This window comes from Giraffa tippelskirchi, chromosome 11 (assembly GCF_054371585.1).
Source record: "Giraffa tippelskirchi isolate mGirTip1 chromosome 11, T2T-mGirTip1v1.2.pri, whole genome shotgun sequence".
Taxonomy (NCBI): domain Eukaryota; kingdom Metazoa; phylum Chordata; class Mammalia; order Artiodactyla; family Giraffidae; genus Giraffa; species Giraffa tippelskirchi.
Genome location: NC_137285.1, coordinates 102,143,404 through 102,156,539, shown reverse-complemented (window position 1 = coordinate 102,156,539; position 13,136 = coordinate 102,143,404). Strand labels below are relative to the sequence as shown.

Sequence of the window (13,136 nt, the reverse complement as noted above, 5' to 3'; positions counted from 1 at the left end):
GTGGCAGAACCCCATGGAATTTAGGAAAATTGGTTGTCGACTGCAAGGTCTTCCTGGTGACTCAAAAGGTGATATGAGAGAAGACTTGTGGTCTAGTCTTGGTTTGATCACACACAAAGGCTATAAGCTTAGGCAAGAGACTTCACCAATCTGAACCTTGATAATTAAGTATAATATCTTCATAGTAAAAAGGTTTTGAACAGTTCAGTGGTTTTCAGACTGTTTTAGCAGTGCAAACTGTCTTAGAACCTTATTTGGAACTCTAACATTTGGTTGCTGTTGTGCTCAATCACTCAGTCATGTCTGATTCTTTGTAACCCCGTGGACTGGAGCCCGCCAGGCTCCTCTGTCCATGGGATTCTCCAGGCAAGAATACTGGAGTGGGTTGCCATTTCCTGCTCCAGGGGATCTTCCTGACCCAGGGATCGAACCCAGTGTCTTATGTCTTCTGCATGGGCAGGCAGACTCTTGACAGCTAGTGCCACCTGGGAGAGTTTAAAAAGGAGTTACTCTGACTGAAGAAGAGGATTGGAGGTTGGATGGCCCTCCTCTCAGTTTCCTTCCATCTTCCTCCACCTGGTTTGAAACTACAGGTCTTGTTACTGAACTTGGGCCCAGCTGCTCACTACTTGATAGTCAACGTTAGAGAGACAAGTGTTGGCAGAAAGGAAAGTTTGCTTTACTTTGGAAGCTGGCAACTGGGGGAGAAGGCGGACTTGTGTCCAAAGGCCAACCACCCTTCTGTTGATCAGGGGGCAAGAGCTTTTAAAGGGGAGTTTCAGGGGTGTATATATGGGGGGGGGTGCTACATGCAGAGTGGCAAATCAGGTCCAACAACCATTTTGAAGTTAGCCATGCAGTGGTCTGATCAGCATCATTGTGATTGTTTTAAGTACAGTTCATCTTCATTTTGGGGCTTCCAAGGTGGTGCTGTTGGTAAAGAACCTGCCTGCCAATGCAGGAGATGCAAGAGAAATGGGTTCGATCCCTGGGTCAAGAGGATCCCCTGGAAGAGGGCATGACAACCCACTCTAGTATTCTTGCTTGGAGAATCCAGTGGACAGAGGAGTCTGGCGGGCTACAGTCCTTAGGGTTGTAAAGAGTTGGACACGACTGAAGTGACTTAGCACGTGCACACATTCTTTAGTTCAAGGTCAGTTTGTGCTCATTTTTTGAGGCCAGCTCTTGGAATTGTGGCAGTGTATGTCATGGCTACAGTCTGGTCATCTTGTAGTTAACTTCTTTCACCAAGTAGGGGTTTCAATATCTACAAAACAGCTCAAAGGCTATAACTCAGAATGTTATCTATAGTCCTTGAGGAGGAACTAAAGGTCCTTGACTTTGCTTAATGACTAAACTATTATTATTTGGTCTTGTTTGACTGCTTTCGTTTGCTTCTGCATTTTTATACTTCTCTTATTAAACTTATTCTTTGGCTAAAATTTTTCTGCAGACTAGAGGCAGGCAGAGGATGGGGAAACTTGTGGTTCTATCCTGGGAAGACCCCATAGGCCCCGCCCATTTCAGGCCTCTGGCATTCTCACTGGGTCTTGCCCAACCTCCAGAGATTAATTCCAAGGTCTCTTCCAGCCCTGAGCATCTCTGATCACACTCCGCAAGACCCATCCACACAGCCTTGTTCTCTTGGTCCCAACAGGTATAATTCCATGAAGCACAACCTGCTGGTTACTACTTGGTTTTGCTATGTGTCATCTTGGGCAAGTTATTACTGTTATGGGATAATAATAAATTTGACATTATAAGGCAGCACGAGTTAAATGAGAATATATGTATGTGTGTGTGTATATATATATATATATATATATATATATAACATTTTACCTAGTGTGCTGTAAATTACAGTGATTATTATTTTCATTATGAATACTACCACTTTGGTGTTTTTTTAGTGAGGTTTATATAAGAGCTTATTACCAAACACAATAGATGGCTAACAAATGGGAAAATGGTAGCTGTCTTTTTTATTAGCTATTATGGTAATGAGCACCATGGTGGGTGCAGAGGTAAAGAATCCACCTGCCAATGCAAGAGATGTGGGTTTGATTCCTGGGTCGGAAAGATCCCCTGGAGAAGGAAGTGAGAACCTACTCTAATATTCTTGCCTGGGAAATCCCATGGACAGAGGAGCCTGGTGGGCTACCGTCCATAAGAGCTGGACACAACTGAGTGGGTAAGCACACATGTGGTAATGGGCACCATGGGGAACCAATGATGAATACATTCTCGGTCCCACTCTCAAGGGGACTCCCAAGTTCTCTTTCCCCACCTGGACATGGACACAGATGCTGCCCCTACTAGTGTCTGCATAGCTGGGGAGCCTGGAGGAGAAAGTCATAAGCATCATCAAAGAGATCAGCGTGGCTTCAAAGAGGAGGTGGATTGCTCTTCTCTGGCTGCAAGATAAATCACACATGCTGAGTCCTCTAAAACAGCACAAATGAATTCATAGAGACAGAAAGGAGAAAGGTGGTTTACCAGGGACTGCCGGGAGGGGGAACCAGGAGTTATTGTTTAATGGGTGCAGAGTTTCTATTTGCAAGATGGAAAGCGCTCTGGAAATTGGCAGCACAGCAATGTAAATATGCTTAACACCACTGAACTGTACATCAAAAAGTGGCTAAGATGGTGTATTCTATGTTATGTGTATTTTACCACAGTTAACAGAAATGATGAAAAGCTTGCACCTCCCCCACCTACCTATTCATGATTCCCCAGATCTGGAGGTCGGAAGCCCAACTTGGCTCAGAGTATCCACAAGGCTGAACTCACGGTGCTGGCCGGGCTGAGTTCTCATCTGAGAATTTAGGAAAAAAATCCGCTTCTAAGCTCATTCAGGTTGTTAGCAGCTGTAGGGCTTAGGCCCCCACCTCCTTGCTGGCGATTGGCTGGTGGTCACTTTCAGCTCCCAGGGGCTGCTCTCCGGTCTAGTCCTTGAGACCTCTTCTGCCTTGAAGCCAACGGTTCATGCCTCCGATCTCTCTGACTTTCCTCCTGGGACGAGTGGGAAGAAGCTGTGCTTTTACAGGGCTTAATGATTAGATTAGGCCACCTGAATAATCTCTGTATTTTAAGGTCACTGATTTGGGACTTGAACTACCTCTGCAAAATTCCTTATAGCAACACTTAGGTTGGAGTGCTATTGAAATATCAAAGGGGCACATTTTAGAACTCTGCATACCATGGGAGGTATCCTTAAACTGAGGATTGAAGGATAAACAGGATTTCTCAGAGTGAAGAAGGACATTGCAGGTAGAGAACCCAGAATGAGAAGGGTGAATGTTTGTGGAGTGGAGTTGCTGTGATAAGAGGTGAGGTGGGGCTGCGGGGGACCAGGGGAAATGAAGCTCCCTACTGAGCCGAGGGGAGGGCTCTGAGGGTGTTTAAGGGTGGGAGGGACCACCTGGGATGGTTTAGGAAGAGGGAGTGACGAGTGCACCCTGCGGGCCCCATTGGACCAGAGCAGTCTGGGAAAAAGGGGACGCGTTCGCCCTTGCCCTGCGTAAGAGGAGCGTGGTTCCTTTGTTCCTTCATCCCATTATTCTTCACCCATTTAGTAAATATCATGGAGCACCTATGATGTGTGCCAGACCTTGGCTCTGTTCTGAGGACACAGTGGTGAACAAGATGGGAAGCAGCCCCCCTCTCTAAGTGCAGCTTAGAGTCTGGAGAGGAAGCAGAGAGGAGGTTCAGTCCAGAGGGGACTGTGGTATCCGGGGAGGTAGGGGGACTGTGAGAGCCCTAAGGAGAGCCCCTCATCCTGGGTCCTGGGTCAAAGTAGATGGAGCCGGAGCCCCTTGTCCCTGCCTGGGGATCTGAAGGTGGAGCAGTGACAGAGGGCCCATGACGGGCCATCCAGGGGGCATCCTTCTGCCTTCTCCGGGTGGAGGCCTGGGCTGGTGCTGGGAGGAGCCAGGATTGGCCGGAGACACACACAGTTCTGGGGAAAGGGGAGGCAGAGGGAAGTACAAAACTGTTTGATCAGAGCCTGGCCCTTGGGAAAGAGTGGAGTGTCTTTCTGCTGGCAGCCACGGCAAGAGGTGCAATCATTAGAAGGTGGCATTTTGCATTAAAATTGTTCCCATCAGCCAGTGACATTTTCTTGTTCTTTCTGGTCAGGAGACCTTTCATTGCCACAGATTCAAATGACTCAGGCAACGGGATTTCTTTCCCTCTGGAGGAGAAACCCAGTCCAATCACCCTGGGGTGGACGTTCACATTAGCCGAGGTTAAAAAAGCAGATGAACTGGTGAGCGTGGCGAGGACTAAGGAGTGTGCATGAGGACACGCAAGAGGCCAAACGTGCATGTCTGTGTTCTGTGCATCTGAGCCACCTGGTTTCTGTGATGATGGCCAGCCCTGGGCTGCACACATGCCCTGCAAGCGTGTTCCTTACTGTAGAGATAGAGACTCACACTTGGGTCCGTTTGTGAGTGTGGGCATAGAGCAAAGAAGTGAGCAGGTGTGCATGGGAGCATGTGCACGTGTGTGTGCAGGCAGGCACCCATCAGCACCCAGGTGTGTGTGGATGGGTTGACAGGTGGTCTGTCTGAGGTGTGGGTGGTAACTGACTCACCCTTCTGCTCATCCCTACCTGTCCACTGTCTTCCCATCTCTGTACTGGGTACCACCCCACACCCAGCTGACAAGCCCCCAAACCCAGAAGTACTTTCACTGCCTTTTATCTCACATTTAGATTTCTCCTCTTCACAGGGACCTTTTATGACCACAAAAGCCAAAATCACTCCCTCGTCCCCTCGACAAGCATTCTCCACTGCAGCACAAACTTCCTTACTTTTCCAGCGTTCTCTCTGATGGAAATTATCCTGCTGTGTGTCTGTTCATGAGGATGGTCTCCTTTCATCCCCTGCAGAATGCAGCTCCCTGAGAGCAGGGCTGGTCTTTCTTCTTCACCTCCCTGTGCCCAGCACCAGTATGCAGCAGGCGCTCAGTCGTTGCTCTGTAGAACGAATGAGGACTTGCTTCCTTGCACTGCCCAGGGCTGATTTAGGTCTTGGTGGGGGTGGATATTGCTTCAGTGCAAAAACACTGACTCGGAGCAAATTGGCAGGTGAGAGGATGAGTTCCTTGTCATGGAAAGCATTCAAATCAAGCCCGAGTGAATGCTGTTAGCTTCGTACACCTATGAGTTACCACCCAAGTGGGACATGAGGGTCGTTGAAGACTGGTCCCATTTTACTCCCCTAGCCTCACAGCTGTCTGTGTCACACTCTTTCGTGCCTCTCATCAGCACTACTGCTGTTGTGACCAGGTCAGCGGGGTGGGAGGTGTTATTCTCTCCTTGACTGGAAACTCATTCTCATCCTTTGAGCTCTAGGAAGTCGTCTTCAATTCCCTAGGCAGAACCAAGTCCCCGCTTTGTCCCTGCCCCCTGGGCCCTTCCTGTGGGCCTCATAGCTCTGATCACTCGGCCTGTTTGCTTGCATACCCCCAGAACAAACCCAAACATCGCAGACAGATGCTCGGCAGCTGTGTGAGCAGGCACGTGATGCAAGGTCCAGCAGGAAGGGGGAAAGAGTGCAGCTCTAAGAACAGACTCTTCTGCTCCCTACCCACTCCTCTCACCAACGCCCACCCCCCCCCCCAATTTTGCAACCATTAGAGGTTAATCCTTCTGGTGACTCCTGGGTTGAGCTTGAGAGCCTCTGATGCCCCCGGGGAAGACATTAAATGGGTGTCTGTGACCTTAAGCATGTGCTTGGGCCACTGGGCAGAGGGACTCAGAACTCAGGCCACTCAGGACACTTGCAAGGCTCCTTCCTCATAGGAACCAGGTGGACTGTTCTGGGGAGATTCTGGGAAGAGATAACACTTGCTGAAAGGCCAGGGCTGAGTCAGAACGAAAGGTGAGTCTCAGAGACCCCCACTCTCAGTCAACGCTCCAGCAGGGAGACAGAGAATGGGGGCAAGAACAGGGAGCAGGGCTCTCCGGGAAGATCAGCTTAGAGTGGTCCATGCTGAGTACGCAGGGCAGCTCAGGCTACCCAAGGTGGGGTGAAGTCTTGGGATTGGGCTCCAGGTGCATATCGACAGCAGAGAGCCTGGGGGAGATACCTGGGGACAGTTCAGAAACTTGTGGTCCCTAGGCTGGTTTTGCTACTTCCTAGGCACACAACGTTGGGTAAGTCTCAAATTCATTCAAGTCGCAGTTTTCTTATCTTCAAAATGGGATGCTGGGGCTTGAGCACTGGGCTGGGCACCATATCACAATCTTCATGGCAACTCTGGGAGAAAAACACTGTCACATTTCCCATTTTACAGATGAGGAAACTCAGGCCCAGGAAAATAACTCGCTTCTAGCCACATCCAGGTGGTTCAGTGGTTAAGAATCTGCCTGCCAGTGCAGGAGCCGTAGGAGATGTGGTTCCATCCCTGGGTCAGGAAGATCCCCTGGAGAAGGAAATGGTAGCCCACTCCAGTATTCTTGCCTGGAGAATCCCATGGACAGAGGAGCCTGGCGGGCTGCAGTCCATGGGGTTGCAAAGAGTCAGACACGACTGAGCGACTGAGCATGCACGCATGCACAGCCACACATTAGCCACGCTGTTAGCCAGGGCTGGAATTTGTGCTTTGCTCTCTCTCTGTAAAGCCCATGCCCTCTGCCACTGCTCCATGGTGCCTTGCAATCCCTGCCAAGTCTGGTTCCCAGGATAAAGGTGACAATCCCAGGAGATCACAACTGACCGCGTGGTGTGAGGGGCTCAGGAGAGTTGGCGTGTGGGGTCACAGCTGTGTGGCTCACACTTCTCCCCGGCCCACCTCTCTCCCCAAGCTGGCTCCTGTGGGGGTCCCCAGGGGCAGGCGTGGGCCAGTGCCTTCTCTGCCTGCCCCTGCCGCTGCTAAACTTTACACTGGGCTCTGTCATTAGCCCAACAACAAGCTCCCTGTTTGACTAGCCCTGTCCAAATTTGCTCGGCGCGAGCAGGAGCCCATGGTAAGTAAACGGTTTTCTGTTGATATTTGAGCACTAATGAAGAGGCAGCGAGCAGGCCCATTAATAACGGAGGAGATGATTGTGTTTGCACAAGGCCTGTATACAGCACGTCAGCCACCTAGACGGGGCCCGCCTCCTTATTGATTTCCCAATAAGCCGCTTGGTGCTCTTGTTCTCAGCCCAGGCGGGGCATCCTCAGGGTTGGATCCCACGGTTGGACCTCCTTTCCCTGCTGAGGCGCTCAGCCTGGATCTCAGTGAGGTTGGAGGTTTCATTCATTCATCATTCATTTATTCACCATGCACGGGTCCAGCATCTGTTATACACAGGCCACTCTGCCAATAGCTGAGTCCCTATCTTCATCTAGAAACCGAGCCTGCCCTTGACCTTATGGGGGAGGAGGGGAAGAGGGAGGCTCTGGGTAGACTTATAGCAAAAGTTGATTCTTTGTGTGCCTCTGACCATGCATGGAACCCCATCATCATAACACTGCCCATCAGGGTCCTCTACCCTCATTTCATCTTGAACTGAACAGTTACCCGATCTGTCATAGGAGGTGGCCCTCTGGCCGACCCTGGGGGTGGCACCTTCCTGCCTCATGTTGTCCTTTAACCCTGAGATCCAACAGGCTCAACTTGGGGATGTCTGCTTTGGATGGGATCGTTAGTGATGGAGAAGGGCTTCAGGGTAGACCTGGGTCACCCTCCCCACTGGGAAGTTTCCATATCCTAAGCTTTCCAGGGATATGGCATGGCAGGTCCAGGGCAAGTGTTCTAGGAGGGCTGCTAGGAACTCCAGTCTGAGCTGGTTTGGGGATATTTCTGGCCTATCTGGCAGTGGACATCAGGGTGAGTAAGGCAGTATCCTATCTGATGAGCTCATGGTCTGGTAGAGGAGGTAAATATGTAAAAAAATAACTGGAGAAAAAAAATCATAAAATGTTGAGAAGCAGGAATCCAGGGCAGAGGGAGCAGAGAGGAAGGTGCTTGAAGGCATGGAGGACTTCCCATAGGAGGTGACATTTGAGCAGCTTCCTTAAGACTGACTAGATGTTTGTAGAAGCCACAGTGACTGTTCCCACTGGTGGGGCAGGAAAAGGACAGGGCCTGCCACTGACTGCCTTCTTGCAAAGAGACCCAAGACTTGTATCTCTTGACCAGGATTTTTGGTGGAGGACTTTGTCTGGCAGTTCCTTGAGTTAGAATGGGGGGGTGGGGTGGAGTTGGGGTTGGGCATGGGGAGATATGCCTCTGGGAAAACATCTTTCTGGACTGGGTGTTGGTGTCCACCACTTGGACATATTGAGAATACTCCCAATAGAGTATTCCAGGGAAAAGATTAAGGAGGGTGTGGGGATGGGAGTCAGGAGGCTCAGATTATCATCCTAACCCTGCCATTAACTGGGAGAATGACCTTGCCTCCTGGAGTCTCCATCTGTAGAGTGGAGCTGATCACAACTGCCTCCCCACGAGGGGAGAGGTAACTGGGGGAATAGAACAAAAAGTGCTACAGAAAAAAGCAGCCCAAGAGCGTCAGTACACCAAGAAACACAACCCGAGCATCTGTATTTAACTTTGATCCCTAGATAGACACACACTCATCTCACACACTGTGGTCCCCCCTGCACCACACTGGTCTCCTTCTTGCTGCAGCCCTGGAGCAGAGTCTGTCAGCAAATAACTGAGAAGAAATTGTATTTGCAGGAGCTTGGGCCAGATTTATGATGCTGAGAACCAAGGAGGTAAATGGCAAGGATGGAGGAGGATGCCTGAGCTGGTCCCAAGGAAACCAGCCTTGCATTCAGTCTTCTCTTCCAGGACACAGGGGCCCCTGGCAGGGCTGCTGGCTTGAGAACCCTCTATGGGAGAACTCTGAGCTCCTGGGGCCAAGCGGGCAATCCAGAGTTCCCCTGGGGGCCTGGAAGAGTTCTGAAGAGTGAGAGTCTAGCCTTCTAGGCCTGCCTCCTCAGCTTTTTGTTCAGGCCCTAAACTACTTCCCTTTCCCTCTTCCATCTTCCAGTTCCAGCAGAGGGGCAGCCCTTTTGCTGGGCTGAAACCCCCAGATCAGTGGATGTCTTTGACCAGATTCTAACAGGCCAAGAGGCAAGAGGAGGTGCCGGCAATGGTGATCTCTTTTTTACCATCTTATTGTACACTGCCTTGTATTACTTTCTGTCACTGAGATCTGGAAAGAACAAACCCATCAACTCTTGTCCTCTAGCCCCAGGTTAGTATAGCTGCATGACATGGAAGGCTGTTTGATGATGATCTGGACCCCTTTCCTGGGATGGAGACCTATCTCCATCCTGGGCACCTGGACTATACGCAGCAGAAGAAGGGGACTTTGGTTAGAGAGGGGAAAATGACAGAGACTCTGTTAGAAATAATTGTGTATTTCAGTTGCATTATGCAGTTATACTATGAATGATGATCAATATCAGCACAGTGGTTCTCGACCCTGGTTGCCCTTCAGAATTACCTGGATACTGAAGGTGGTGCCTGGACCTCAGTCGTTTTTGCTCTGGAAACACTACCTGGATGGTTTTGAGTCATAGTGAAGGTTAAGACCTGTGGAGCTAGAGAAGCCTTCTCTTCTTGGGTATTGCTTCTGGGAGGGCTGGTTTCTTCATCCTACATGTAAGACTTGCAGAACCTGGAGCCCCTTTTGATTTCTATCTAGGGGAAAACTGGATGGAACCTATTACCTGAGTTTCTGAGCCAGAGGTCAGAGGAAGAGGCAGCTGGGCTCTGAGAGGGAAGAAGAGAGGCCTGAATCCTGAGGGGGAAGGGAAGCAGGACAGAACCCCAGATGTCAGTCAAGTGGGACTTGGCACGGAGCAAAGGAGAAAATTGCCTTATGCTCGCCTCTAGCCTGTGTGCTTGATTGTCTGATGAGGTTTCTTTCTTTTTTGGGGGGGGACCTTGATCAGAAGGACTTGGGCCTCCCCTGAGTGGTGCTGGAGAGTGGGTCTTCTGGGTTTCTTTCCTTTTTAAAAAAATTATTTTATTGAAGTATAGTTGATTTACAATGTTGTGTTAATTTCTACTATATAGCAAAATGATTCCATTATACATATTTATAAATTCTTTTCATATTGGTTTCCATTATGGTTTATCACAGGACATTGAACATTCTTTGGCATTGCCCTTCTTTGGGATTGGAATGAAAATTGACCTTTTCCAGTCCTGTGGCCACTGCTGAGTTTTCCAAATTTGCTGGCATATTGAATGCAGCACTTTCACAGCATCATCTTTTAGGATTTGAAATAGCTCAACTGGAATTCCATCACCTCCACTAGCTTTGTTCATCATGATGCTTCCTAAGGCCCACTTGACTTTGCATTCCAGGATGTCTGGCTCTACGTGAGTGATCACACCATCATGGTTATCTGGGTCATGAAGATCTTTTTTGTATAGTTCTTCTATGTATTCTTGCCACCTCTTCTTAATATCTTCTGCTTCTGTTAGGTCCATACCATTTCTGTCCTTTATTGTGCCCATCTTTGCAAGAAATGTTCCCTTGGTATCTCTAATTTTCTTGAAGAGATATCTAATCTTTCTCACTCTATTGTTTTCCTCTATTTCTTTGCACTGATCCCTGAGGAAGGCTTTCTTATCTCTCCTTGCTATTCTTTGGAACTCTGCATTCAAATGGGTATATCTTTCCTTTTCTCCTCATCTCACACGCTAGCAAAGTAATGCTCAAAATTCTCCTAGCCAGGCTTCAATAGTACGTGAATCGTGAACTTTCAGATGTTCAAGCTGGATTTAGAAAAGACAGAGGAACCAGAGATCAAATTGCCAACATTGGTTGGATCATAGAAAAAGCAAGAGAGTTCTAGAAAAACATCTACTTCTGCTTTATTGATTACACCAAAGTGCTTGACTATGTAGATCACAACAAACTCGAAAATTCTTCAACAGATGGGAATACCAGACCACCTGACCTGCCTCCTGAGAAATCTGTATGCAGGTCAAGAAGCAACAGTTAGAACCAGACATGGAACAACAGACTGGTTCCAAATTGGGAAAAGAGTATGTCAAGGCTGTATATTGTCACCCTGCTTATTTAACTTATATGCAGAGTACATCATGCAAAATGCCGGGCTGGATGAAGCCCAAGCTGGAATCAAGATTTTCGGGAGAAATGTCAATAACCTCAGACACGCAGATGACACCCTTATAGCAGAAAGTGAAGAAGAACTAAGCCTCAACTTAGTTCTTTCATCAACTAGCCTCTTGATGAAAGTGAAAGAGGAGAGTGAAAAAGCTGGTTTAAAACTCAACATTCAAAAAACTAAGATCATGGCATCTGGTCCCATCACTTCATGGCAAGTAGTGGAGGAACAATGGAAACAGTGACAGACTTTATTTTCTTGGTCTCCAAAATCACTGCCAATGGTGACTGTAGCCATGAAATTAAAAGACGCATGCTCCTTGGAAGAAATGCTATGACCAACCTAGACAGCATATTAAAAAGCAGAAACATTACTTTGCCAACAAAGGTCTGCCTAGTCAAACTGGTTTTTCCAGTAGTCATGAATGGATGTGAGTGTTGGACTATAGAGAAAGCTGAGCGCTGAAGAATTGATGCTTTTGAACTGTGGTGTTGGAGAAGATTCTTGCGAGACCCTTGGACTGCAAGAAGATCAAACCAGTCAATCCTAAAGGAAATCAATCCTGAATATTCATTGGAAGGACTGATGCTGAAGCTGAAACTCCAATACTTTGGCCACCTGATGTGAAGAACTGACTCCTTGGAAAAGACCCTGATGCTGGGAAAGATTGAGGGCAGGAGGAGAAGGGGCTGACAGAGGATGAGATGGTTGGATGGCATTGCTGACTAGATGGACATGAGTTTGGGTGGGCCCTGGGAGTTGGTGATGGACAGGGAAGCCTGGTGTGCTGCAGTCCATGGGGTCGCAAAGAGTCGGACACGACTCTGCAGCTGAACTGAACTGAACAGGATATTGAATATAGTTCCCTGTGCTATACAGTAGGACCTTTTTTTTTTAATCCATTCTACCTATAATAGTTTGCATCTGCTAATCCCAAACTCCCAATCTATCCATCTCCCCAACCCTCTCCCCTTGGCAACCACAAGTCTGATCTCTATGTCTGTGAGTCTGTTTCTGTTTTATACATATGTTCATTTGTCTCATATTTTAGATTCTACATATAAGTGGTATCATATGGTATTTGTCTTTCTCTTTCTGACTTACTTCACTTAGTATAATAATCTCTAGGTCCATCACTGTTGTTGCAAATGGCATTGTTTCATTTTCTGTGACTGAGTAGTATTCCATTGTATATGTGTACCATATCTTCTTTATCCATTTGTCTGTTGATGGATATTTAGGTTGTTTCTACGTAGAAGATTTTTTTCTGATAATGGGTTGACCTTCCTCTGCTTCCAGCTGGTAAGATCACAGTTAACAGTAACAATTAGGGAGCTATCTTTGAGTTTTGCCCTAGTGTGCAGTGCCCCTCCACACTGCAGATTAACATCATTTGGCTGAGCTTCTGTTTCCACCATAACTACCTAAATGGTGCACTTGGTGAAGGGGTGGAGGTAGAGTCAGCATGAGCCACAAAACACCCCCAGAAAGTCACAGGGACTTGGACACCCACATTGAGACTGCCGTTGCAGTTTGGGAAGGAAGAGTGATCCAGGCAAAGAGCCCAACTTCTCAGATGAGAGCACTAGAAAGAAAAGGCCTAAAATTTTTTAAAAATGAAATTATTAGCTGGAAAATTTTTAAAAAAGAGTACCTTCAGAGGACACCTAATTTCTTAGGAAGTTTATTAATTTTTTTTTGAAGGGGAGAAGAGGTCAGGGCAGAGATGCAGAAGCATCTTGGCTCTTGTCCTACACCACCATCTGAGGCCAGACCCTTGGGTCTTGGCTGCTGATTCAGGACCAGATACTGGAAATCAGTCAGTTCTAGAATCACTGGTACTAGCTGTCTTCTTCTGGAAACTTGAATATGGGAGAGAATGAGTGGGAAAGATCTGAGTCATAGTTAGAACCTTTATAGAAATAGCACAGGGTGGCCAAGCTTGCATGTAGATGAAGCTGTTGTTTATGACATGCAAAGAATGGATGAATGTGCCCCTCACAAGGGAGCTGTTCATGGACCCAGTTCCATACAGACTGACGTGTC

At 48.0% G+C, this 13,136-nt stretch overlaps 1 protein-coding gene across 2 annotated transcripts in view; it reads left to right on the top strand.

The window, feature by feature from the left end:
• BUD13 (BUD13 spliceosome associated protein) overlaps positions 1-13,136 on the top strand; it is a 310,128-nt gene that overhangs the window by 169,608 nt on the left and 127,384 nt on the right. The window lies entirely within an intron of this gene.